General features: G+C 39.0%; 1 protein-coding gene and 1 long non-coding RNA gene across 2 annotated transcripts in view; both read left to right on the top strand.

Moving 5' to 3' along the window:
* CDH2 (cadherin 2) overlaps positions 1 to 27,217 on the top strand; it is a 232,270-nt gene that overhangs the window by 128,803 nt on the left and 76,250 nt on the right. The gene's annotated exons all lie outside the window — the stretch shown is intronic.
* LOC146402784 (uncharacterized) lies at positions 1,903 to 8,573 on the top strand. Its single transcript, XR_014805145.1, has 2 exons — positions 1,903 to 3,683; positions 3,749 to 8,573. It is a non-coding gene; the product is annotated as an uncharacterized LOC146402784 (long non-coding RNA).

The raw sequence follows: 27,217 nt of genomic DNA, 5'->3' as shown, positions 1-27,217 counted from the left end.
ACCTCTAGGTCCATCCATATTGCTGCAAATGGCATTATTTTATTCTTTTTTTATGACCGAGTAATATTCCATTGTATATATGTACCAAATCTTCTTTATTCATCTGTCAGTGGACATTTAGGTTATTTCCATGTTTTGGCTATTGTGAATAATGCTGCTATGAACATAGGGGTGTACATACCTTTTTGAAGTAGAGTTTTCTCTGGCTGTATGCCCAGGAGTGGGATTGCTAGATCATAAGGTAACTCTGTTTTTAGTTATTTTAAGGAACCTCTGTACTGTTTTTCCCATCGTGGCTGCACCAGTTTACATTCCCACCAACAGTGTAGGAAGTTTCCCTTTTCTCCACACCCTCTTCAGCGTTTATTATTTCAATGACCTATTTCTTGATGTCAAAAAAGCAGAAGCCCCCAGAGGACACCTGGCCACTGGGTCATGGCAGGTGTTTTCACTTGCACGACTTTGAGAGTTTCTGCTTTGTTCCCATGATGCTTTCCTTCTCTTTTGATGCATTTGCAACACTAAAGTTAGAACGTTATCTAATTAGTTGAAAACACCTCTTTACAGTTTTTAGAATTTTGCTTCCTTTCCAAACCAATGTGAATAATACCTGAAGAGAAACAAACCGTTGAAATATGTTAGCTTTTCAGTTAAATCAACTTATGAAAGGTTATTCTTCTGAGTTCAATTTTGTAGCCTTTTTAATGGCAATGAACTTTGAGAAGTTTAAATAAAACTTTTCATTTGTGATTGTTACAGCCTAAATATAAACTAACATTCAAGTAATGATTTCTCTCCCTTTATCTGTTTGGTTAGGAGTTTGAGACACATATGGATATGTCTTCTCTTTGTCATACATCTCTTACACAAATTACATTCCGTGTGTAATAAGTTGCAAATGGAAATTATGACTCTCCTAATTACTTTTTCATTTCTTCCTCGTTCCTTTTGGGAAAGTACTATAGTGCTGGGAAACAGAAATAATTTTCCTTGTGAAGTAAATTGTGATGGGAAAACAAAAGTGCTTAACACTTTATAGTGGGTTATTCCATGATGCCAGTTATCGCTGATTGTGTTACAGACATCATGGCATTGTGATTCTTTTTTTTTTTTTTTTTTTTTTTTTGTCTTTTTGCCATTTCTTGGGCTGCTCCCGAGGCATATGGAGGTTCCCGGGCTAGGGGTCGAATCGGAGCTGTAGCCACCGGCCTACGCCAGAGCCACAGCAACGCGGGATCCAAGCAGCGTCTGTGACCTACACCGGATCCTTAACCCACTGAGCAAGGCCAGGAATCGAACCCGCAACCTCATGGTTCCTAGTCGGATTCGTTAACCACTGCACCTTGACAGGAACTTCTGTGATTCTTTAAGAAAGTGTTCACAGGGGTTCTCTTGTGGTGCAGCGGGTTAAGGATCCAGCGTTGTCACTTCAGCAGAGGATTCAGGTCTCTGCGGTGGTGCAGTTTCTATCCCTGTCTTGGGAACTTCCACTTGCTGCGAGGGCGGCCAAAAAAAAAGTGTTCACATCTTTTGAGACATCTTCCAGTGAGATCAAGGATTTGCTTTAAAATACTTAAGTGGTGACAGCGAAAAAACTGGATGAGGCACATATGGCAAAATTCTGTTAATTGTCCACTCTGGAAGATTCATATGAGTTCATGGTGTATTCGCTCTTTTTGTGTATTTTCCAGTTATTCCCAGTAAAAAAAAGAACAATGTCATGACATAAATATATGTAATATATATGTGTGAGTATATATGTAAATACATAAAAGTATTTACCACATTCCAGCAGTTGATTCATATAATTCGTTTTCCTGTAGACATGGAGGCATTCCTAGCAGGGCTGCTACAGAATGTGTGCTGGGAAACGTATTCAAAAGGAGTCCTGTACCAAGAAAAGGGTAATTCTACTGTTCGTAAGGAAGCATTTTGTGGGTATGGTTCATTGGCAGCCAAGGATTAAATTATTTTGTTTCTATCAAAAATGTGTGGCCTTAAAACTTTTAGTTTTTAAAAGTCTGACATTCCCAATAAGTATTAGAATGATTCTGAACTAGAATCTGTCAGTAACATGCATCTTCCTCCATTCACTTTAAAGATTTCACTTCCTAGGATTTGCAGACATTTTTCACTGCAAGCCTGATATTAGGGACTATAGAGATAATGCCATCCTATTAATTGTGCAAAGCGTTTTTCTCAGTGCATTTGGTATCTTCCCAAGGTCATTGTTACTCTTAGTTTTACCACATCTTAAAGTTTTGAAAGATCTTTGCTCTGTGACATGTTAGCTATACATTATAGTTTTCCACTCGTGTGAAATAGAGGTAGCCTAATTACCCTGATATATTAGGAAATCTCCCTGATAAATGCTTATAGGAGCAAGAGAAATAGTAATGGTAATTAATATAATGTTTAGAAGGACTTAATCCCTGCATCAGAATCTTTTAAAACTTACCCCAAGCAAAGCATCCATGGAATAAGTTCACAGAGTTACCTATTTTTTTTTAAATAATGTGCATAAGATTTAGATTTGGACAGGGAAAATGGTTTGAAGGATTTGATTTCTTTTTAGTTCTTACTATGGATTAATTAAGAGCGCACCTGGTTTGAGAGATAGATGTTTAAGAAAAAAAATGCTGATTTTTTTTCCCCTTTCTAAGTCGCCTTTATCAAGGCTGAACTAACTTAATGATCATAGATGAAAAGAAGTAAACTTAAGTATCCTCTTGAGCTAAAACTTACAGCTATCTTAGGAATTTTCTAGGCTGTACTTCTCTCCTGCAAGAAGAGAGCTTTCAGGCATCCCCAGAGGCCTCTTCTTGTCAAGTGGACCATCTGGGGGTGGGAATGGGAGAGCTATTTCAGTGCCAGATGAGTCCCTACAGAGCCACAGAAGTGAAAAAGACATTATATCTCCTCTGTGAGGCCAACTTGTTCCTCCTTTAAACATTTTTAAATAGAGAGAAAAAAAAATTTCCTGAAATATGGTAAGTATTAAGGAAGCACCTACTTGAAATCTAGAGCTTATTAGCTCCGTGGTCTAAGTTATTTAACCTCAGTGAGTCTTGGTTCCCTTATCAGTCAGTAAGGGGGTTACAGTTAACATTACAGGAGTTGTTTTAAGAATCAAATGAATAGAAAGTGACTGCTTTAGTGTCTGAGACGCTGAGGCTGAGGAGTTGTATTTAAGAAATGACAGCAGCTACTTCTGCAAGTGTAGAAAGGTTGGAGGGGTTAAAACTAAGAAGGTCCAGTTTGACTAAGGCTGTTACCTATATTCTATCAACAATAATGTTGTCTCAGTATTTTCATTTTACCCTATATCTTTTTTTTTAATTAGAAGATAGTCGTTTTATAGTTGTACCCCGTGTTGTGTATTTAATATATAGGCGGCAGGAATTCCCGTTGTGGCTCAGCGGGTTAAGAACATAGCTAGTATCCAGGGATGTGGGTTTAATCCCTGGCCTTGCTCAGTGGATTGAGGATCTGGTGTTACTGGGAGCTGTGCCATAGGTCACAGATGCGGCTCAGATCTCACGTTGCTGTGGCTGTGGTGTAGGCTGGTAGCTGCAGCTACACTTCCAGCTCCTAGCCTGGGAACTTCCATATACCTCAGGTGTGGCCCTAAAATGGGAACATATACGTATATGTAGGGACTATATATATATATATATATATATGTATATATATATATATGTAGGGACTATATATATATATATATGTGTATATATATATATATATATAGGGACCATTTACAATGATATATTAATCATATCATTATTGATGCTATTATCTCAGTGAGCTCTTGCCAGAATAATGCTGCATAACAAACCAGTCCAAAACTTAGGGCTGGAATAGCAATCATTATCTCTGCTCATGCATTTGTGGGCTGGGTAGGACTCTGCTGATCCACTGGGCTGGGATACACGCTGCAGACTCAGTCACTGTCTGTTCCACATTCCCTCCAGCCTCCTTAACTCAGTGTGTAGCAAGAACACGTTCCTTAGGATGGTGAGGGCATCGTCCAAGAAGGCAGGCCCCACGGTGCAAGCCCATGTCAGGCATTGACCTGTCACATTGGCTAACATCCCGGTGGCTAAAGCAGGACCCATACTCAAGCCCAACATCAAGGGAATGGAAAAATATATTCTGCCCCTAGCAGAGGAGGAAGCTAATGAATATTTGCTGTCCAAGAATTCAGACTATTACAATGATTGTCATCATTGTAATTATTATGAATTGCATCTGGTTAAATTATATTAAAAGTTTCTCAAAGCTGTGAGCAAGTCTGCAGGATGGGGCTTGCTTTTTGACCTCGAATGTGCATGTGGCCTTGTCATGGATAGTGATGAGTTAATCTAATCCTTTAGCATCCTTATGGTCAATACAACACACTTCATGAACAAATGCATATAAAAATTGTACAGAATGTTGGTGCTCCTTGGGTTTTGTTAATGCCGGCGTCTAGCTGAGGGTGTTTTCTACCTGTTTTATCAATCCACTTTATTCCATCCAACTTGCCCTTCAGTCCTACCGCAGTGTATATTTGTACTGTTCGTTTCATCTCTGTGTGAAGAGTTACAGCTCTCACAGAAAGTAGAGTTCCGGGATCTGTTTAGCATCGTAACAGGTGAATTGGAAATAGCTGTAGAGCAACAGGTACCAAAGCCCATAGCACGTTTTTGTGTAGTCATCACAGAGGAGACTTTTAAAATGCGTTCACCTTGCTGGTTGGATGTGCCACTCACCATGTTTAAGTGCTTCTTCTTACAGACTTTTCCTTTTCCCTCCACATGACCCCAGACAAATCAATTGGAAGCCCTCTGGTTGAAAACTTTGCCAATATATGATGTGACACCAGCAAAATCTTTAAAAAAAAAAAAAAAAAAAAAAAAAAGAGCGTGTTTCCCTTTGAATGTACATTAGCCAGGAGTATCGGATGGGTTCAGGGGAAGAAATAGAGCCTAAATGGGCTTCGGAGGCTGCTGTGGATTTCTCAGTGGAGTGAGCCTGTGGATGGACAAGGTTTTGTCTTCCTGCTTGCGTGCAGATGGTATTGTCTTTCTTTCCATACAGACCTGGGAGGAGGTTCGGGCTGGGGGGCTATGTCAGCTGCCATTGATGAAAATCAAACTCACGCTCTGCCGGTTGTGTTTCAGCAGGAATTTAGTTTGTTGTTTCTGCCAGTGGTGTTTGCCTCTTCTGAAATAGAGAGGCTGCGCATTGAGTTAGGGCTTCGACATTCTCTGCTTCCATTCAGGTGCGTGTTCCTGGGTATGGTGCTTCCGCAGTGTTAAATAGAAACACTTCCAGGTCAGCTGGCAAATAGCATTATGAGTTACACTGGAATCTTGAAAGGATGCCAAAGAAACTATAATGTCGGTTTCTAGATACCCATTTTGTATGCTTTGGGGTCAGTGAACCCACATTACATATCCAATCCAGTTATTCTCTGTAACAATCCACATCATTTATCACGCTGTAAGGCATGTTGTGGCAGGATTGTTTCTGTGTATTCGTTCACCATGATAAAATCTTTGTCCGTAATGTCAGACGAGAGGCAGAGAAGTAGAGCAAAAATGAAGTGGGAAATTTTATTTCAGCTCCACTCCTCTTTTATTTTTAGCTTTAAACACTAAGTAAAGGTAAAAACATAACACCTTCCAAACTCCTCAAAGCCTTATTCTTCATATGGAAGGGATCTGTTTAGTCTATCTGAAATCTTTAGCGTTGAGAACTTAAAAAAGATGAAAACTTGATGTTTTTCCCTTTCCTGATACCTCTGGAAGTCTAGCATGGCTTTAGAGGGCAAGTTTTTATTTTTTATTTTTATTTTTTTTAATTAAAAAATAATCACAAGTATTGCAATCTGTTGGCTAAGTGCTTGGCAGGCCTACCCTCGGGTCTTACATCTTGGGATGTAAAATGAAGACTATATTGACCTGTTTTCTTGCTCAGCTATGAATGTAGAGGGCCAAGGCATTCTATAATAGATATTTAACTTCTTCAGGATCTCATTTCTTCTCGGCTTCTAGCAAGCTTCTGGGTATTTAAAAATACCTCTTAGTTTTTTGTGACTTAGTTGCCTCTCCTCCAGCCGAGAATCCACTTCCTAAGGAAGTGATGGTAATTTGTTTGGGAACTGCCTGGAGCATGGCAGGGCGGAAGCCATAGGAGATCTGAAGTGTAAAGGAATCCCTTTAGGACCCCCATCCAATACAGTCACGTAGTTTCTCGCATATCCCAGTAATGCGTGCTTCTTGAAATTCATTGTCTTCCTTTTCCAACCCTCCCCTAAATTTTACAAAGGTAATATTAGGCACCTGCCTTAAGGCAGCTTTAAAAGGAGTTTACTTCTGCTTAATCAGTCATGGTGCCTGACACTTTCTTCTCTTGTTCCATTTCAACAGAAGTGACATCTTAAATGTAAAATGATGATGTTTGCTCCCAGGGAAGTTCCTTGGAAAGTCTAAACGATATTTAAAAAACTCTTTATTAAAGTTAGAGTGGGTAGTGTATCTAAAAGTCTAATAAAATGTCCATTCCTTTCCCCTAGTTTTTTTTTTTTTTTTTTTTCTTTTTAGGGCCACACCCGTGGCATATGGAGGTTCCAAGACTAGGGATCCAATCAGAGCTGTAGCCCGCAGCCTATGCCACAGCCTCAGCCACACCAGATCCTTAACCCACTGAGCGAGGCCAGGGATTGAACCTGCATCCTCATGGAAACTAGTCAGATTCGTTTCTGCTGCGCTATGATGGGAATTCTCCCTTAGTTTTTTTTGTTTGTTTGTTTTTGTTTTTTTTAATTAAGTTGAAAATTGATGGATAAATTATATCAATTTTATTCTGGTCTGTGACAGTATGTAGAAGATCTTTTACCTAAGATGCATTCTATAAATGTGCAGTATTTTCTCAGCCCTGAGTCTTATATTACAACATAATTTAATTCAGTAATTAATTCATAATTTAGATTTTCTTCCCTTGCCACTTGAATCACTTGATGTCAAAAAATACTAATTTTTTTTTGGCTTCTGACCACACCTTTGCATATTTTCTTCATCTTTTACTGTGGCGTAGCTATTCTACAAAAAGAAAAAAAATTCTTTATTTTAATCAGCTATTAAATGGTTTCTCCTAATGTATTTTTATCTTCCAGTTTTCTTCTGAAATTTTCATTACCCATTAAGGAAGTTATGCACACTTACTCTAAAGTTGCCCAAATTTCGTAATAATATAGGAGATGGTCTGAAAGTACTAGAAACTAGTAAGCTTTTTACTGGCGTTGCTCAGTAATGTACCACATTTAAATTATTTAGACTATGAAACATTTAGAAGCCTCTCAAATTGTCATTTAAGGGGCAATAGGCATCTTACAAAAATACACTCTAGGTCAACCCCTTTTGGAACTATATATCAGCTTCATCACACACTTGATTACCTTAAATAGGATACTCTGAATGGACTGTGGTGGACTGTATTCTTAATTAGTAAGAATCATAATTATGAAGTTATCATATTCTGTATTATTATGGGTCCTGTGAGACACTGAATGTCTACAGACTCCAAAGCAGACTCTGAACTTTGCTTTTCATTTTTGAAATTCAAATTCTAACTTCCCTTCGCCGTCTTTGTTTGTTATCTTCATTCACCAAGCATATATGAAAGGCCTGTTATGTGCGAGGCCTGAGCCAGGCACCCGTGGCTCAAAAAGAATAAAGGCCCAATAACTGTGCCCTTCAGTTTGAAAAAAACAGGTACACAAGCATGTTAAATACAAGTGTGAATGCTGTTACAGAAGCATTTAAGGCTACCGTTATAACTGATTTCACTTGGAGCACTAACATGGGGGGAAGGCTCTATCTGCCAGGACTTCGTAAAGGAAATGACCCTTGGAAAATGCATAGCCACTCGCCAGGGTGCTGAAGTAAGGACGTTCCACTCAGATGGACCAGCAGGAACAGTCTGATGGGATGCAGGAACTACAAGTAAGTGGATGTGATGGGAGCAGAGTTCACTAACAAGGCATGATGAGAGAACCAGGGAATTAACTTTAGGCCATGGCTGCGTTGTCAAGGACTGTGTAACCGTCCAAAGAGTACATCTTGACTCTTAATCAATGGAGAGCTATTAATAGATTTAAACTTGATCAGCTTTGAGTTTTAGAAAGACTTCTTCATTAGCTCTTGGGAGGGTAAATTTGATGAGTGCTACAAAGACAAAGTATATGTCACTTAGGAAACTGCTGTTGGAGTTGTGATGAGAGGCGTAGAAGATCTTTCTGCCCAGCGAAAGGGAGAGGACCGATTCAAGAGATGTTAAGGGGATAAAGTTTACAGGGTGGGAGACCAGTTGGAAGAGGAAGGAATTTAAGTTGGGAGTTCCCGTTGTGGTGTAATGTAAATTGGTGGCGTCTCTGCAGTGCCAGGATGCAGGTTGGATCCCTAGCCAGCACAGGGGGGTTAAAGGATCCAGCATTGCTGCAGCATCAGTGTAAGTCACAGCTGTGGCTCGGATCTGACCCCTGGCCTGGGAACTCCATATGCCACGGGGTGGCCAAAAAAGAAAATAAATGAATAAATAAGATTCTCATATCTGTGGCTGGGTGACTGGTGGATGGTGGTATCATTCATTTTTCAAAGTAAGGGATGCAGGAGAACCCAGGTTGAAAGGAACACACATTTTCATTTTCCTTTTGAGCAGATTGCATTTTAAGTTTGAGTTCTGTCAGTATGGAAAAGTCATAAAGGCACTTAAATCTGTGGCTCTGAATCCCAAGAAAGAACCTAGGTTAAAGAAGAGATTTAAGGAGATCCCATCGAGGCTCAGCTGTTAATAAATCTGATTAGCATCCATGAGGATGAAGGTTCGATCCCTAGCCTTGCTCAGTGGGTTAAGGATCTAGTGTTGCTGTGAACTGTGGTGTAGGTCGGAGATGCGGCTCAGATCCTGTGGCTGTGGTGTAGGCCAGCAGTTAAGCTCCGATTCCACCCCCAGCCTAGGAACCTCCATATGTCGGTGGGTGTGGCCCTAAAAAAAGGCAAAAAAATAAAAGAGATTTAAGTTATAATGAAACAAAATGGCTGCCATTTTTGGAAAACATTCTATATGCTAGGCCTTGTGCCAGGCGTGTATATAATGTATAGTTTTTTCATCTTTAGGTCTAGAAATAAGATCTTATTGTGCTCACTTTATTAAACGGTAACTGCATTTTAGAGAGGTAAGGAAACTTGTGCAAGCTTCCACATCAAATAATTGGCAGGCCCAGCACTGAAGCCAAACATATATCATTAAAATTACATTCACTGTCGTTTCCATTATTTTGTTTTAGGAAGAATGGGAAGCAAGGGATAGAAGTGGTGACAAGCTATGTGTGCACTTGGACCTGGATATGAAAGCCTATTTGGACAGCCAGATAGAGAATACTGGAATGTTGGCAGATTTGATTTTGTCTTATTGGCAATAGTTTACACTGAAAGTCTTTAGCAAGGTAATTAGGAAACAGGAAACGAATTCAAATGAAACGTACAAAATGGACCAGTGGGAAAGGATGTAGTATTAACGTTCTTCTAGTTACAAGTAACAGAAACCAATTTAAGTAAAGGGATTTTTTATTGGACGACTGTCAAGAAGGTCTCCCTGAAACGAAGGAAGAGATTAACAGCCAAGAAGTGGAACAGTTTGTGGAATTTCCCCTCCAGGGTTCAGCTGAAAATGAACACACGATCTGTAGGTCCCTGTGTTCTTGTATCTCTGTTCAGAATTCCAAGAAGCTGAGAAGGAGATGAGTGGTCCAGCCGGGGGCGGTCCCTCCCCCCCAATGCTGTCATTTGAAATCATTCACTTGGAAACCTGGTCTCTCCAGGTCCTTCCGGTCTCTTGCCCAACTTGTGACCTTAGGGAAACCATTTCTTCTGTCTTCACTTTATTTGTTAACTTGAAATGAAAATGATATTTTTCAAAGATGTGGACCTTAAGACTAGTGCTAGTGGGATATTAATTTCATAAGGAAAAGCCATAAACTTGGACGTGGCATGAATGTAATGTAAGGAAAAACCCAGGGCCATCAACCACTAAAGGACTTATTTAAGTGCCCTTCATTACAAATCTTCACCAGCTTCTCCAAATCCAGCCTGTTTCTCAGACATTCATATTTTACTCTTCTGTAGGATGGAGCTCTGTCCTTCCGTTCTTGTGTCAGGCCTAGATTCCTGCTTAAAGTTACAAATTCTAATTACTCGTCTTCTTCTTCTTCTTTTTTTTTTTTTTTTTTTTTTTTTGGTCTTTTACCTTTTCTAGGGCCGCTCCCTTGACATATGGAGGTTCCCAGGTTAGGGGTCTAATCAGAGCCATAGCCACCGCCTATGCCAAAACCACAGCAACTCGGGATCCAAGCCGCATCTGCAACCTACACCACAGCTCACAGCAATGCTGGATCCTTAACCCACTGAGCAAGGCCAGGGATCGAACCTGAAACCTTGTGGTTTCTAGTCAGATTTGTTAACCACTGCGCCACGATGGGAACTGCTGTGTTGTCGTCTTCTTTAATGGAAAATTAAGCCTCTTCATTCATAGCGTTTAAACAGAAATTAGGCTAAGATTATATTTGTGAAACCTCACTTGCCTGTAGTTACTTATCAGGGCAAACATGGCCTTAATGCTTTTAAGAACAATGTGTGTTGGGGGGGGGGGCGGGAAGAGGGTTCATTGCTTATCCCTAAGCCTCATAACAGTGCCTGGCACATAGTAGGTGTTCAATAAGTAACTGCTAAGCGAATGAATGATTTTATGACATTAAACTGAGGTGGTTTGTCTACTTATTTGCAACGTGAAGAATACAACAGAATTGATCAAAGTTTAAGATGTGTAACTGCTTTGGGAGTGTCCTGTCAGGCCATCAGTGGAGATACACCAGCTATAATACCATTTTGTAAGGAGTGGATTTTAGTATCGAATAGATCACCTTAGATGTCACCTGAGGCAGGTTAATTGTGGAATTAGCAGGAACCTCTAACCTAGAATACTCTTAAAGTAGTGAAGCACTATTCCAGTAATTCTAGTACGTGATTGGGTTTCATAAAAACTGAAAAGCTGGTCTGTGAATAAATGAAAAAAAAAATCAATTGATCTAAATACAGTGTTCACAATTTCATTTCCTTCATACATACAATCAAAACAATTAACAATAAAATGTATTAGTAAAATAGAAAAGCACATATCCTATTAATAAAAGGTGCTTATTAGCAATTTGGTGTTTCAAATATATTTCCTATGTTTCCTATTTTTATGATGATTGCCCTCCTGTCTTTCTCAGTTATGACTGCAAAGGGTATAACAAAATTTAAGAGCAACTATTTAAAGAGAAAATCATTGCTTGGTATTAATTCATTTGTCCCATCTATAAATTATGTTTTAAAAATTTCAGGAGTTCCCGTGATGGCTCAGCGGTTAATGAATCTGACTAGCATCCATGAGGATGCAGGTTTGATCCCTGGCCTCGGTCAGTGGGTTAAGGGTCCGGCATTGCCATGAGCTGCGGTGTAGATAGATCTCAGATGCTGCTCGGATCCTGCGTTGTTGTGGCTGTGGCGTAGGCCGGAGGCTACAGCTGTGATTCGACCCCTAGCCTGGGAACCTCCACATGCCACGGTGCAGCCCTAAAAAGACAAAAAGAAAAAAAAAAAAAATTCAGCTGTAACATGAATAAGATCTGAGGATTTAACATGTAACATGGTGACTATAATTGATAACACTATATTTTATAATTAAATTTTACTAAAAGAGTAGAAAATACATATGTAAATATACCAAAATATATATGTGTGTATACCAAAAATATATGTGTGTGATATAAGTGTATGATATACATAATATATGTGTATACATATATACATGTATATGTATTTAAAATATGTGAGGTTACCCATGTGTTAACTAGCCAAGAGGCATCTTTTCACAATGTACACTTATATCAAAACATCACAATGTATACTTTAAATATCTTATCGTTTATTCATCAGTTATACCTCAGTGAGGCTAATGAATGAAAAAACTATATTTAAATGAAACCAGGGTAAAATTCTTAAGATCACTGGAAACAGTTTCGATTAAGTGGTATACCTCTGGGTGTTCGTTTGTAGAAAATAAAGGTCCATTTCCATGCTTTTCATCCATTCATACTGTTACTGGGAACTTTATACTTGCTTACCCATTGCAAGGGAATATGTAAAGTGCAGGACTGTTGAAGAGAGCCAGATGGGCAGCACTTAGCACAAGGCCCTCTATCAGTTCAGGTATAAAAGTGGGGGGGTGGGGCAGGTCCTTGTTTCTGCCATGCTTCTTAGTTCTGTTGAGAATGATTCATCTCAAAGAAGGAAGGGAAAGAGCTAGATTGATCTCTAGGCTAATTCTATTCCTAATCTCTTTGAGCTTGCTAACAGCATTGCTTGCACTACTGTGGCATTTTTTTCCTGTTGTCATGGACACTTATCCATTGAAAACACACAGATGCCTGCTGACTGTCCATTTTTTTTTTTCACTTTGCCTGTTGAGTCTTGGGTCTGATTCAGGCTTTGATTAAAGCAAAAGTACTCAGTAGAAATCCATTCTTCTTTTTTTGTATAAAACTCGGTGTGTGATGCCAGTAGGAAATTAAATGAATTGTGATTTTCCTTTTTAAACTCAAAAATATTTATGAAACTCAGGTGCCTAGGGATACCTTATTTTAACAGATTTTTGCTTCAGAAGACCACTTTTACAAACATGCCAATTAACAGATTGTTTCAAGAATGTATCCAATGATACATTCATTGTTTTATGAATGTGTAATCTAGTTTGGTTTCTAAGGGAAAGCGATTTTTATTCATAAATATATTGATTCATGGCTTAGGTTTTTACTCTGTACTCGTACTCACCATGGTCTCCTCTCTCAAAACTGAAAGGCGGTGGGGAAAAAAAAAAGTGGTATTTTTGAAAAAGCATACCAGGCTTCAGAATCACACAGCTGTGTTCAAATACTAGTTCCACCACTGTGTGACCTTAGACCTGGTACTTTATCTCCCTATGACTTTTTTTTTTTTCTTTTTCTCTTCATCTCTAAAATAGCATTTCCCTTTTAGAGTTGTTCTTAGGATTAAATGAGATAGTGTATGTGTAGAATAGTGGTCCCATTATTATCTTGATCAGACAGTACAGCAAATATAAAGTTCCCTTTGCTAAAGAGCAGTGTCTTAGCTATAGAGCAGGGTGTATGTAAAGGACTGAAGCATGTCACACACTTGCTTGAATGCTTAACTCCAAGACTCTGGCGCAAATGCACCACCAGCTCCAACTAAGAAAATAGATACTTAGATGCAAATTATCACATTTAGAAAGGATATACAACAAGGTCCTACTGTGTAGCACAGAGAACTATATCCAGTCTCCTGGGACAGACAATGATGGAAAAGAATATTAAAAAAGAATGTAGGAGTTCCCGTCGTGGCGCAGTGGTTAACGAATCTGACTAGGAACCATGAGGTTGAGGGTTCGATCCCTGCCCCTTGCTCAATGGGTTAACGATCCGGCGTTGCCGTGAGCTGTGGTGTAGGTTGTAGACGCGGCTCGGATCCCGTGTTGCTGTGGCTCTGGCATAGGCTGGCAGCTACAGCTCCGATTAGACCCCTAGCCTGGGAACCTCCATATGCCGCAGGAGCGGCCCAAGAAATGACAAAAAGACTAAAAAAAAAAAAAAAAGAGTGTAGATATATGTAAGACTGAGTCACTTTGCTGTGCAGCAGAAATTGGCACAACATTGTAAATCAAGTATACTTTAATAAAAAAGAAAGTAGATAATTAATTCTTCTAGTTATTCTTCGGCAGCACCCTTTTAAGATGTTATCATAATAAAATCCACTTGCAACTTTTATCTGTGCTCCATGAGTCAAAGAGGGATTTGCTTCTGTTTTGGCCAGTCACTGCCAATATTACAGCATACGTCATCATTGGAATATAGTTTAGAAGACATGGAATCATTGTTGGTTGCTTAATACTCTCCTTATCTTGAACCTTCAATGTTGACTTACTTTAACTTTGCTTCCTTTGTGTTTGGGGAATCACTGTAAAATACCAAGATCTGTTTCACAGTCACACAGGACTCCAAATTTTGCAAAGTTGCTTATTGCTACAACGAGTCAAATTAGAGGGAAGTTATCCTTACAAATTAGTGGTGAGAAGAATTTGACTTGACAAAAAAAAAAATGTCAGACTGTGAAATCCTGACTTGACACTGGCACAGCAGAAAATAGGTAATTTTAACAAGCCATCAACTCAGTGTGAGCTAGAAACCTATCATTATTTGTAGTTCATTTTGTCCCTAATAATGGCAGTTTCTTCTCTTTGACCATTGGGGAACCTTTGGCCAGTGGCTTAATCTCCCTGAGCCATAATTAATTTATTTATAAAATGGAAATCTGAGCTGCTGTCTACGCAGGCTAGAGTGAGCCATCAGGATCCAGTAGGATCATGTCTGGGAAAGCACTGAAGTGTTCGTGCCAGTTTCCTCCATCCAGGAGCAGATTGGAGGGAGCACTAGAAGATGGCAGGCAAGCAAAGGGTGCCACTGTGCCAGTGTGCCCTGACCTCGGACCCTTGACATCCCATGCATCCTTTGTCCCTGCCTTACCCCGTGTCTCAGAACCCTCAGATGTCAGAGCTGCATTCATACAAGAGACCAGGCAGTATAGTTTGTGGGCTCTGCAGAGACAATATTCAGGGACTGTGGAAAGGCGAGAAATGAAAGGATTCTTCCTCACATGAGACCCGAGGCATAAATCTGGTAGAGCCATAAGCAAGAGACCAAGAACCTAAGGACAACTCATAAAAGCCACAGCCACCTGTGAAAGCAGAGATGGGACGTGCATTGCTCAATTATCATTAATCCTTCCAAAGATTTTTAGGCTCAAAAGAAATTGCCAAGTCAGCCAAAGAGTTACATAAACCAAAAAATGATTTTACATTCAGTTGGTACTCTGCTGTTGTTAATTTTTTTTTTTAAGGAAAGTTTTGTTGTTTTTTGTTCTGTGGTTTTTTTTTTTTTTTTTTTTTTTTTGGCTTTTCAGGGCTGCACCAGTGGCATAAGGAGCTCCACAGGCTAGGGGTCTGGCCTCTGCCACAGCTACAGCAATGTGGGACCTGAGCTGTGTCTGTGACCTATACCACAACTCCTGGCAACACCAGATCCTTAACCCACTGAATGTGGCCAGGATCGAACCTGCATCCTCAGGGATCCTAGTCCAGTTCGTTAACCACTGAGCCATGAAGGGAACTCCAGCTGTTGTTAATCTTGGCAATTATTTGCACCAGTCTTGGAGCCCTCAAGGCGTTTAATTTTGTGAATTTTACTTTTTTTTTTTTTTTTTTTTTTTGCTAAAAGCACATGCTTTAATACAGTTGAAATGTGCAAAGCATTACAAGGCATATCAAAGTATTAATAAGCAGGAAAGGAAATAATAGAGGCAGGTTGATTGGAGTCAACAGTTCGACTTGTATGTTTTGTATTTTTTAAATTTTTTTAAATGGTAGCAAAATACACATAACTTAAAATTTGCCACCTCAGTAGTTTTTAAGTGCACATTCCATAGGGTCATGTGTATTCATATTTTCATGAAACCAGTCTACAGAACTGTTTCATTTTGCAAAACTCACACTCCTTACCCATTGACAGCATTCCACAGTGCCCCCTGCCTGGTCCTTAGCTCTGTGAGTTTTACATTCGAAAAAGGTAGCAGTGAGTTACAATACGGTGCAGAGGAGACAAACACAAATTACCAGGAGTCAGGGAGCAGATAGATTTTTACAAGGAGGAAAAAAAGACAAACGCTTGACTTAGTACATTTTTATCTTTTGGAGGAGATGTCTGTGTAGGAGATGGCTATCGGCTGTTTTCTGTCAATAAGACAACTAAACAAGATCATCTGAGCAGGAAAATTTGAGATTAGACATGACTCTCCCTGAAAGATTTCACCTCATCCCTGTGACTTCAGCTAAGCATGTGATTTGTGTGTCTGTCTATAATCAAACTAGGAGCTGCTCCAGAGTAGGTCCCTGTTGTGGTTTGTGAATTCCTTACCTGGCCCCCTGTCAGGCATTCAAAAGATGCATGACGCACCCACGCGCACGTGCACGCGAGCACGTGTGCGTGTGTGCGTGTGCGTGTGTGTGTGTGTGTGTGTGTGTGTGTGTGTGTTAACGTTAAATGAAAGTAGCAGGTCTGGAAAGCAGTCTTTCTAAAACGATGTCCTCCTTCCAATTTAGCCCGTTTCCATCCCTCTTTAAATAGTCACCTAGACTCAGAACTTAGGAATCCTTTTTGCTCTTTACCTTTCCTTCCTAGTGGTTCCTCCTCCTCACAGCGAATTAATTATTGGTCCCTATGGATTCTTTCTTCACCACTTCTTTGAAAACGTATTTCACTTTGGGATTCCTGTTGCCATCACTGTGGCTCAGAGCCCTCGTTCATGCTCCGACACTGACCTCTTTCAGTGAAAAGTCTTTGGTGTTTTACTGATAATCCCAGCCTGTCTGTTTAAGTTAGGCCATTTGTCCCAAAACATGACTTGCACGTCCCCTGCCCAGAAATCTTCAGCATCTGTCTCTTAAATCTCTACAAGTGTTCCACAGTTCCTCCATGTTAAATCTATAGAAGAATCTTCTGCTCTATCCCTATATTAACTTAATATTTCAAGCAATGGCTGGCTTTTGCCTTTCCTTGGCTGAATCATCTGTCTTCTTTCTTTTCTTCTGGTGATAACATTTACTTACCAGAAAGCCCTCTTTTTCCAAGTCTCACCTGCCCAAATCCTTCAAGGTTCAGCATTGTCCCAAATACCTCAGTAGACTTTCTCACTTGTTCTCGTTCCCACAGTATTCTCATGCTGTACTCCACTATTTAGCTTATCTGATATGAACTGGAAAGTTAATTGCTGAAAGGGGAATGCTTAAGAACAAGACAACATTTGACAAGCCATTGTTAAAAGTAGTTCGACCTTCATGTAGGAAGCCTATCTGCAAGCCTTATAAAGTTTTTAAGGGTGTTTAATGTCTGTGGAAATCTGAGAGAATAAGCACTGAAAAATCTAGTATTTACCCATTAGCAAAAATATTTGCAGCCATGTTTCACACTTAGAGCATCTTTCCTTTTAGATGCATTTAGAGCAGAGAGCACATTTCTTTGATAATGAAATTTTGTATTTTAACAAGTATTCTCAGACACTCTTTTTAATGTTTAATCCTGGATTCATACCCAGTTCTGGGTATAAAACCAATGAGTCCTTGCCAATCTTGGTTATCTTAGAAGCACTTTGAATGCTGCTGGGTACACAAAAAAACATTTATTATTGACTTTTTATCCAAGTTGCTTCGTTGGAGAAAGCTGGGAGAGTGACATATTTTTTAGGTAATGGATTGCTAAGCAACAGGTGATGGATAGCGATTAGCTGGAAAATCTAGGTAGAACACACATCTTAAGATAACCAAAAGGGAGAGATTTGTCCAACTAGAAATGCTCTTTTACCCCCCTAAGAATTTATTCTTCTGTTGCATTTTGTTTTGCAAACAGACAAAAGGACCGGCAAAGCTCAGGAGGGTTTTGTGTTGCACCGAGGTTGGGGGCAAGAATTTGAAAGGGATCAGTGAATCAGATGTAATGTGGGCCCTGTTGAGCCACCCAATCTCTGTTTTGCTGATGGTCAGTATTCCAGTTATAAAAAGCTGCGTAGGCATTTCCCGTCAGCTCGAAAGAACTTTATCCCTGTTTTTATTCTGACATACCTATTATGACTTTGTTCACTAAACAGAAGGAATTGTGGGAAATGGAAACTCAATGGCATGTTTTTATTAAAGATCTGTGTATGTTATCTTCACGGAGAAATGAAAGAACTGAGCAGAGTCCTATGTTTTCCTTTCAGATCACAGAAATTGCCTTATTCATTCCCAGTAACAGTGGTGTAGTTAAGTCAGAAAACGAAGTAGCATAAAATGAGACTGCCCTTGTACAAAGCAGGTTTATATTTTTTTAAAAGTCAGCGATTTTGTGAATTTCTGTTGTTCTAAAATCAAACTAACACGTAATCACAAAAAACCTGTGAGTATATTCTTTGGGGGCAGGGGTGGTGCTTTAGGGAAAGAATGTTTAAAAACCATTTATTTTTTTATTTCTCTTTTGCCTTCCTTAGAGTTCTAAGTATAGGGAATTGCAAGTCTTCAAATCCAGCTGGTGATACTTTGCAACGTTTATAATAGATGTTTTCCTGCAAACTGCAAGTAAAGTAGAAGTTTACAAGCCAAATGTTTTTGTGGCAAACTTTAGACTTTTTTCGATACTCTATTTAATCATGTTTTTAAATATCAACTTCAGCTTTTACATTTCTTGGCCTCATTTCCCTAATCCCCACTATGCATATCTTCATCTTAATCCACATAATTTGCTAGAGAATTTTTTAGATGAGACTGTGACTTCCTTGATGGTAGAATACCTGCCATGTTGCATTTATATTTCAGCTCCTTCCTTGCAGGAAGACAGACATTCAAACATGGAAAAGAGTAAGAAGGCAGAATATCAGGCAGCTATGACAAGGAACTTTATAAACTGAAAAGCATTATTACTGCTCTTTTTCACATTAGTTCAGATGTCTTCTTTTTGTCTTTTCTAGGGAGGTTTCCAGGCTAGGGGTCTAATCATAGCTGTAACCACTAGCCTACACCACAGCCACAGTAACGCCAGATCCAAGCCGCATCTGTGACCTACACTACAGCTTGCGGCAATGCCAGATCCTTAACCCACTGAGCGAGGCCAGGGATCGAACCCACAACCTCATGGTTCCTAGGCGGATTTGTTAACCACTGAGCCAAGACAGGAACTCCTAGATGTCTACATTTTTATAAATCAAATTTATTTGAAGTAAGATTAACCTGTATTTAGTTGTGTAAATGTATTTTATTTAATAAAGTGTTATGTACTTCTCCTTTATTTAAGATCTACTTTGAATTTAGTAGATTTCCCTCAAAATAAAGTCGAATTTAAAAGTCCTTGACCATGAGTTAAATAAGAGATCTGTCATAGAGGACAGACTTGTGGTCGCCAAGGGGGAATGGGGAAGGTGTGGGAGGGACTGGGATTTGGGGGTTAGAAGATGCAAACTATTACATTTAGAATGGATAAGCAATGAGGTCCTACTGTACAGCACAGGGAACTATATCCAGTCTCCTGGGATAGACCAGGATGGAAAATAATATTTTAAAAAAGAATGTATGTGTGTATTTACTGAGTCACTTTGCTGTATAGCATAAATTGGCATACCATTATAAACCAACTATACCTAATTTAAAAATATTAAAAAAATAAAGTGCAAAAAAGAAAATAAATAAAATGTCTGTGTTACCATAAAGTAACTCTGCAAGTCTAAAAAATGACGGTTAACTTCATTAATTTTGTAAAAATTTACTAAACATCAAGGGATTTGAAACCGTTCGAGGAAAAACAATAAGGTATTTAACAAAGTTGCTTGTTTTGAAAGACTAAATTGTAATCCATGAAAGAATTATCAAAAGGTAGTGTGTGCATATAAAACAGGCTGTTTCAAAGAACTGACTTTGAACTGGGAAAAAAGGATGCTACTCATTAGAAACCAAAACTTGCAGCAGAATGTTTTTGAATGGCCATTATGGTAAGAACTGAATAGAGAATGTCTCGTTCATAACAAATTCTGAGTTTATTTGATTAAAAACTTTTAAAAGCAAATGTGTCTTGTGAAAGTTAAAGGAGCACCTTTTCTGTCGTAACTTAATCTCAAAATAGTCGTATTAGTTTTCTGGCTGAAAAATCTCCTAAGGAACTTTGTAGGTCCTCAGTTTATCTGTCTTAAGGAGCATTTTTGCCATCAAAATAGCAAATTTAGGAGAAATTATGGATTGCATTTTTATTTGTCTCAAATGCCTATTTTCATTTCCAGAGTGGTAACAGTTTTGTATATAAAACATAGTCTTATTTGTATAGAGTAAATAATTCTAAGGAACTATTCTGCAGCAGTATCTTCTAAAGTTTTGTGTGTAGTAAATAGTTCTAAAGAACTGTTCTAAAGAGGTGTTTTCTAAAGAAGCTGGAATATTACCTCTTCCCGTTGACATTCATTATTTTTAAAGGGATTGAGGCACAGAATTTGAAACTTGAAATACTGATAGGGCCCTTTGATCTTCAGAGATTTACACTCATTGTGACACCTCCATGCACAAATGACTGAAATCTGTTTCATGCAAAGAGAGTGACTGGTCTATTGGACGAACAGAAAAACTTGAGCTTCTTTTACTTTTCACAATAACATACACATTCTAGCAAAAAGAAAGCAACTAGATCCTGAATTACATACAGTTCATTAATGCCAATGTAATTTGTTAACCTATTGGAAGGAGGAGTGACCATTGAATAATTGTCATGATTTTGATAACTGTTGCTGTCACTGCCCTTTCATCCATAATTACATGGAATGTGATACTTGGATATTAACTTTGTTCCGGGCTTTATAGCTTTTTAAAACTAGAGAAAAATACACTTAAAAACGATTTTATGCCTTTAGAAATTGTCCTTTGCTTTTTGTCCCAGAGAAGCCATTGCCTTTTACTTAAAACTTGCTCAAAACAATTAAAACAGAACAACCAAAAAACAAAAACAAAAACAAAACCTTGAGTACTGCGTTCACTGATAATAGTCACTCAGGGATTTGTTAGGGTATTGAATTTTAGACTGTGTGTATGCATGGTTTTAGTGCTGTGGAGGATGTTAGCTGTTTTCAAATCAGACTTTCTCATCACAGCAGAAGAAATGAAGATCCAAAGTTATTTAGAGGATTGTTGGGCATTGGTAGAACCACAGAACTGAACTTACTGGCTTGCAATCCTCTGTTCCCTTTATTTTTTGGCACCAAACAAGAATAAAATGGTAGGGAAAAAATGTAGTTATCCGTGCAGTTCCTTCTTATTCAGAGGCAAGGACACTATGTCAGATGAGTTGAGGGTATGTTTCAATCGAGTATAAAAAGATAAGTGTTTTAGTAAAGATTACTCGTAAAATACATGCGATTAGAGCTGGCCTTTGCACAGTGTTTTCTTAGTATCTTTTAGCTTTATTAATAATTCATCTCATTAGAAAGTGAAGTTACTTCTGTACTGTATTCCAAATTAAAGTGCGTAAAGTGCATATTTAGTGCCCCTGTTGGTTGGACTATAATTTATTCAAGGCGTGCTTTTTATGTAATGAATCTGATTTTTCAGTGTGACTTGTAGAATCAATCCTACTTCTTTATAATCACATCTTGCATATTACATTGTGTGTTTTTGAATAATTCCCATGTTTGAAAAAAATGCCACTCATGGTCTTCTTCATCTTAGTAGGCCTCACCCTTGGCCTCAAGAAGAGGGGAAATGCTCAGCCTTTTCATAAAACTTGCAATGCATTTAAATTTTAACACTGACTTCTGCTATCCCATGGGCATTGTATACACACCCTGCCCCTAAATTCTGTGAACCTGTTTCCTGTGCATCATGATTAGCTCTTCTATTTGTGCCTATGTTGACATTTCTTCTTTCAACCAAATGCATTTCAGTCTACCTGGAGATTGCTTCTCTTTATAAGAGACTTTGGGGTCAGCAGATGCAAACTCTTACATTTAGAATGGATAAGCAATGGAGTCCTGTACAGCACAAGGAATTATTTCCAATCTCTTGGAGTAGAACAGGATGGAAGATGGTATGAAAAAAAATATGTGTATATATGTGTGTGTGTGTATATATATAAAAATATATATATTTATATGACTGGGTCACTATATTGTACAACAGAAATTGACAAACACTGTAAATCAGCTATACTCTAATTAAAAAAAAAGAAACACTTTAGTACGTAAAACCCCCTCCCCTCCAAAGATAATATGTCCCAAAACACCTCACAAAACAAATTTGCTCTAGAAAAAGATCCTTTACAAATCTTATCCTTAGCAAAGGTGTTGATCAAGGGACAGTTGAGCTGATTCAGACACCACTCATTCCAGAAACACTGATCCCTCTGGAAAGGCACCGTCACTGCCAAGCTTCCGTGCCCTGTTCATGCTGAAGCCACCACCTTTTGCCTGTCTCCACGCAACCTGCTGGAGTCCTGTTCATCCTTCTCTGCTCGAAGATCAAAAGCCCACTGCCCTTTCACTACATTTTCAGAAGTCCCCTTTCTCCCTTCAGAGCTAGTTGTCAAGAGCTGTGGTTTAGCCTATCTTGTTATATATTGTTTTACGTTACTGTTCGCTATTGTAGGCCTTTTCTCCTAATTTTAAACTCCTAGAAATTAGGGACCTTATTGTATCCACCTCAATATTCACCTTAAATGGTAGAGGAATCACTTGGTACTTTTCATTATATGTGGGCTGTCCCAGGAGAAATGGAAATCTCCCTTTGTCCTGAAATGTAGCAGGTGCTTTTCAGGCTGCCCCCGCTCCCCAAGAACTTTGAGCAGCAATGCCCACTCTCAGGGTCACCAGGGAACTTAATGCTCTGTGGCCTTCTGTTTCCCTATGTATAAAGGTGGGAAACTAAAGAAAGAAAAAAATTAAGTCCATGAAAATATCTGGATCATTGTAGGTGATATTTAAATGAGACATTATAACACAAACCTTCTAAACTTTAAATTCTGGACTTGGGGAGTTCCAGTCGTGGCTCAGTGGAAAGGAACCTGACTAGCATCCATGAGGACACAGGTTCAATCCCGTCTTCGCTCAGTGGGGTAAGAATCTGGCATTGCTGTAAGCTGTGGTGTAGGTCGCAGACGGGGCTCCGATCCCGCATTGCTGTGGCTGTGGTGTAGGCCAGCAGCTACAGCCCTAATTCATCCCCTAGCCTGGGAATCTTCATGTGCCGCAGGTGTGGCCCTAAAAAGACAATAAATAAATAAATAAATTCTGGATTTGGAAACAGCAGTAGTGAGAGTAATAGTTGACTTGTTACTTGGTATGTACTGTTCCTCTGGAAGTCAACCACCTACCCTGGAGTTACTACTTATTCAGAATACAGCACTAAACACTTCACATTCATAAGGAGATAAATAGATGGATTAACACATAGAGAACAAGTTCATGTGATAACATTATTACCTAGTACTGCCAGGTCTGAGGAAGCAGGTGCAATCCCCACCTTGGTCTTTTGTTCCTTTATATTAAGAAGCATCCTATCTGCCTTCTCACTGAAGCAGGTCATAATTGGTGGTTAAGATGCTGAAACCCACAGATGTCTTTGTGTTACTTCTAAGTGGCCCCCAAATTTGAGGAGACAGTGCATACATGAATGAACACTAGCTCAACACCAGACTCCTGTTTGCCTTCTTCTCAACTATTGGGGACCTACTTGGAATGTGTTCATTCCCCCTGCAAGTTTTCACAGCAGTGTTGTTTATGCAGTCATGTAGTGCCTGCCGTAGAGCAAAGGCTCAGGTGGTCCATGGCCTCCCAGCCATGGCTGCATGTTTTGCTCAGTAGACCAATGACTAGATTGTGCACAAAACACTTTTGTTTGCCGCCTCGCTGTTTGCTTAGCACTTATTAAGATGCATCATCTCCTATGTGCCTCCCCTATGCATTCTGATTTCCATCACTTATCCCTATTCAATGCAGCTATTAAATAAAAAGAGGGTCTCACATTTCTTTTATTTGTTATCTGATTTGTTTGGAAAAAGTCAGCTCTAATCCTCTGTTGATATCAGTGATGTGGGAAACAAAAAGAAAGGAAGAAAGTTGGAAAAAGTTAAGGAAAGGTAACTTTAACCATAAATGCTAAAAAGACTAAAATCAACTCAAGGGTCTTCCTGGATAGTTGATTTAATCACCTGCCTGCCTGGCTTTCCAAATTTTTTTTGCTTCCTCCCTTACTCTTTTCTTCCCCTTTCTCCTGCGTGCAATATTTCAAATATACGGACCTGAGGTGGGTATCCATGTGGTTTATTGGAGGAATCGCAAGACAGCCTCTGTGGCCTTGGCAGCCCAATAAACAAGGAGAGGAAAGGAGAAGGAGGTTGCAAGACCAAGGGCTTTTGTTAAGGATTTAGCTTTCTGTGTACTAGGAAGCCCTTGAGCACGATTTACTGTATGTTTTTAAAAAGCCACTGTAGGTGTCATGAAGAGTGGACGGGATGGTCAAGTTAGAGGCTCTAGCTGTACCTCACCCAGGTGGTGGCTGGTGATAGGGTGGTAGCCATGGGGGTGATGAGAAATGGCCATATTGGGGATATATTTTGAAAGTAAAGCTGATGGAACTTTCATGAAGATTACTTTCAGAGAAGACAGGAGTCAAGCTCAACGCCCAGACTTGTAGTGAGAATGTTTGGGTGAAGGGTGAGACCGTTTGTCATTTGCCTTTATCATTTCTGGGCAGGGAATGAGAGCACATCAAGAGTTGGCTTTGGCATCTGTTCAGTTTGTGTTGTCTATTCAATGTCCAAACAGAAGTGGCAAGTAGGCAATTGGCTATAGAGGTCTAGATTTCGAAGGAACAAAATTTATAATACTTGTTCAACGTTCATCTTTGGGTAGGTGTTTTTTCAAACCCCAGTACTGGTTGAAATTCTCTAGAGTGGGAAGATCCCGAACTGAACCTTGAGGCATCTTACAGAAATGGAGAAGGAGTAACTAAGTGGGATAGAGAGAACCAGAGAAATGTTCTGCGGAATGAAATTCATTTGGAGTGAGTTAGGTTCTGATTGTTGATTTCATTGGCTGTCTTTACTATTAGATTTTTGGATATGGAATGATTGGGGATTTTAGGCTTCTTGTGAGTGGGGTTTTTGTTTTCATCTCTCATTCTGCCCTTGTACAAACCCACCCTGAGCTCAGTCCCAGCCCCATTCCATGGTGTCAGGTGGCAACCTAGATGTCGTGCCCTATTTTCTCTCACCTTCAAGCCCCTTTACCCAGCAGAAGGTGAACTTCCATTTGTCCCTCCCTGCTTCCTACCCAGGTAGCAATTGACATTCAGTTCATTTCTGGTCACAAAGATGTTTATTTTGGTTTTGAGCCTGGCTGAGTTTTGTCCTATCTTTTTAAAAACTCTTTATGCTTTATTATCATTGCTGTCTATTTGGAGCAAGGTGGTACATCAAAAACATGAACCCACTGTGCCATGCCATGCTGTCTAGAAGTCTGCTTCGTACCTTTCATTTCTATTTTATATTCCTTCTTTTTCAAACAGTTTTTCAGATGAAAAATTCATATTTAATGAATCTTTTATCATTCCTATTTAGGTGTGTGTTTCTCTGTCATTGTCTCAATTATATACATCTGTTTTGATTCATTTTTATGCCTCTGGAAGTCAGATGTCCAAATTAATTTTTTTAAATAGGGCTTTTAGTATATTATCCTAAAACATTAGTCCTGCTGGGGATTTTAGGCAACAAGGTGTAATTCTGACTAGTCTGCTTTATTGCATCTACTTATCAAGACAGGGTAAGGATATTGTTTTAGACTAACTCGATTTATCTTGGCAGATATATCCAGTTGAGAATTGGTAAGTTGGTAAGTTGGGAGGAAATAGTAAGTACACAAGATATTTGCCTTACCATTACCTTGGTTCATGTAATGAAAATCCTTCGATACATGCCTCCGTATTTACAGGTTAAGTATGTACAAAATCTTTACCTCTGTAAAATCTGAAGATACCTTGACCCTTCTTAAGAGTACTGAAGAGCTGAAGTAAGTGCTGTAGTGCCATTTGGAAGAGGACGTAGAGGGTTGAGAATGATGCCCCCAGGCAAAACAACATTTTATGATGTTTTCAAATAAGTCAGTGTGGGGCACACACAACATGGCCTAATATTACAGTGTGTGACCATTCATGCCATGCACTTTGATATGATTAATGAGAATGGTGAAACAGGAGTGTAGTCATTTCTCCAAGAGGAAATGTCAACCCATTAATGAGGATGAGGCTTACTATTGCCAGTCAAAGCAGCAGATTTGGGCCCAGTTATTCGGACTGCTGGGTTGTGTGTTCCCAGAGATGCTCATTTCCGGCTGTGACAGAAGGAAGGGGCACTTTTGAAGAGGATTTTTTGGTTGTTGTTTTTGTTGCTGTGGATGTTTTGTTGGTTCTTTTAAACCAATGGCAGCATTTTGAAAGGACTGCAATTTTGGACATTATAATAAAAATTTAGTAAGCATAAAATATAATTCTAGATATAAATAAGTAATTGACACTTAAGAGAGTATTCCTCAAGTATTTATACATTTGTGTAAAATCAAGTCATCTTGAAATAGCCCTTTATTACTGTTAGATTGATGCATTAAAATCATAACCCATTTTTTATTGTATGTCATTAATTACTTACCCTTGTGTTCCATGTGACTGTATGTGGTAGGTCAGAGTGAGGGGAACTAGAACTAAGAAATACTATCTCTTTAGGTTGTTGGGAGAAACCTTCCTTACTACTAGAGCAGCTTTCTAGGGTCGATGCAATAATTCTTCAAAAAGTTGGAAAGTGGTCTACTGAGACAATAAAAAGATGGCCTGGGAGGCCATGTTTTTCCCCAGGTTATATCCCCAGGTGATGATTACCAAGACATAATCCATTAATTGAATTTAAATTAGAATTTGGTCGTTGCCTTTACTGCTTAAATTTCATTGACAACTCAGGGATTTTATATCATTACTTTGAATAACTTCATTGGCTTTGTGGAAAAAATAGTAACATTGATGAAATTTGCATGGAATCCTACATATATTAAATACTTAATATAAATCACGGTGCTCACGTTCAGAAAAGGTAGACAGGCTTTAAAAATAAAACCTGTAACATTGTGGGGTTTAGTATTGCTTTCGTTAAATTGTTAGAGTTTGCTTTCTGTAGAATGTCTAACTTTGCTCTTTGCAAAGTTCTTTCTAGCAGCTAGTGAGCCAATATATCTTCTGCGGAGTGGGGGGTTGCAGGATTTGGCAGTAATAATGGAGAATCCAGCCTTTTAATTAAGAGTTATGTAGTATGGCAGATTTTCAAGAATTGTTTTTATATACGTTGTTATTTCTTCATCTGTGACAAAGGTCTTTTTCTCCTTATAGGGAGTAAAGGAATAAATATTTCTTAAACTGTTTAAGTATTTAGGATAAAATCTTCATCTGTTTTGTAACTTGATGATCAGCAAATAATTTGGAATTTAAT

The sequence above is a fragment of the Sus scrofa genome, chromosome 6 (genome assembly GCF_054392235.1).
Source record: "Sus scrofa isolate SSC_HxYL_T2T_F1_AM1 chromosome 6, Sscrofa_HxYL_maternal_Yorkshire_Landrace_v2.0, whole genome shotgun sequence".
NCBI classification, from domain to species: Eukaryota; Metazoa; Chordata; class Mammalia; order Artiodactyla; family Suidae; genus Sus; species Sus scrofa.
This window is presented reverse-complemented; position numbering and strand designations above follow the sequence as displayed.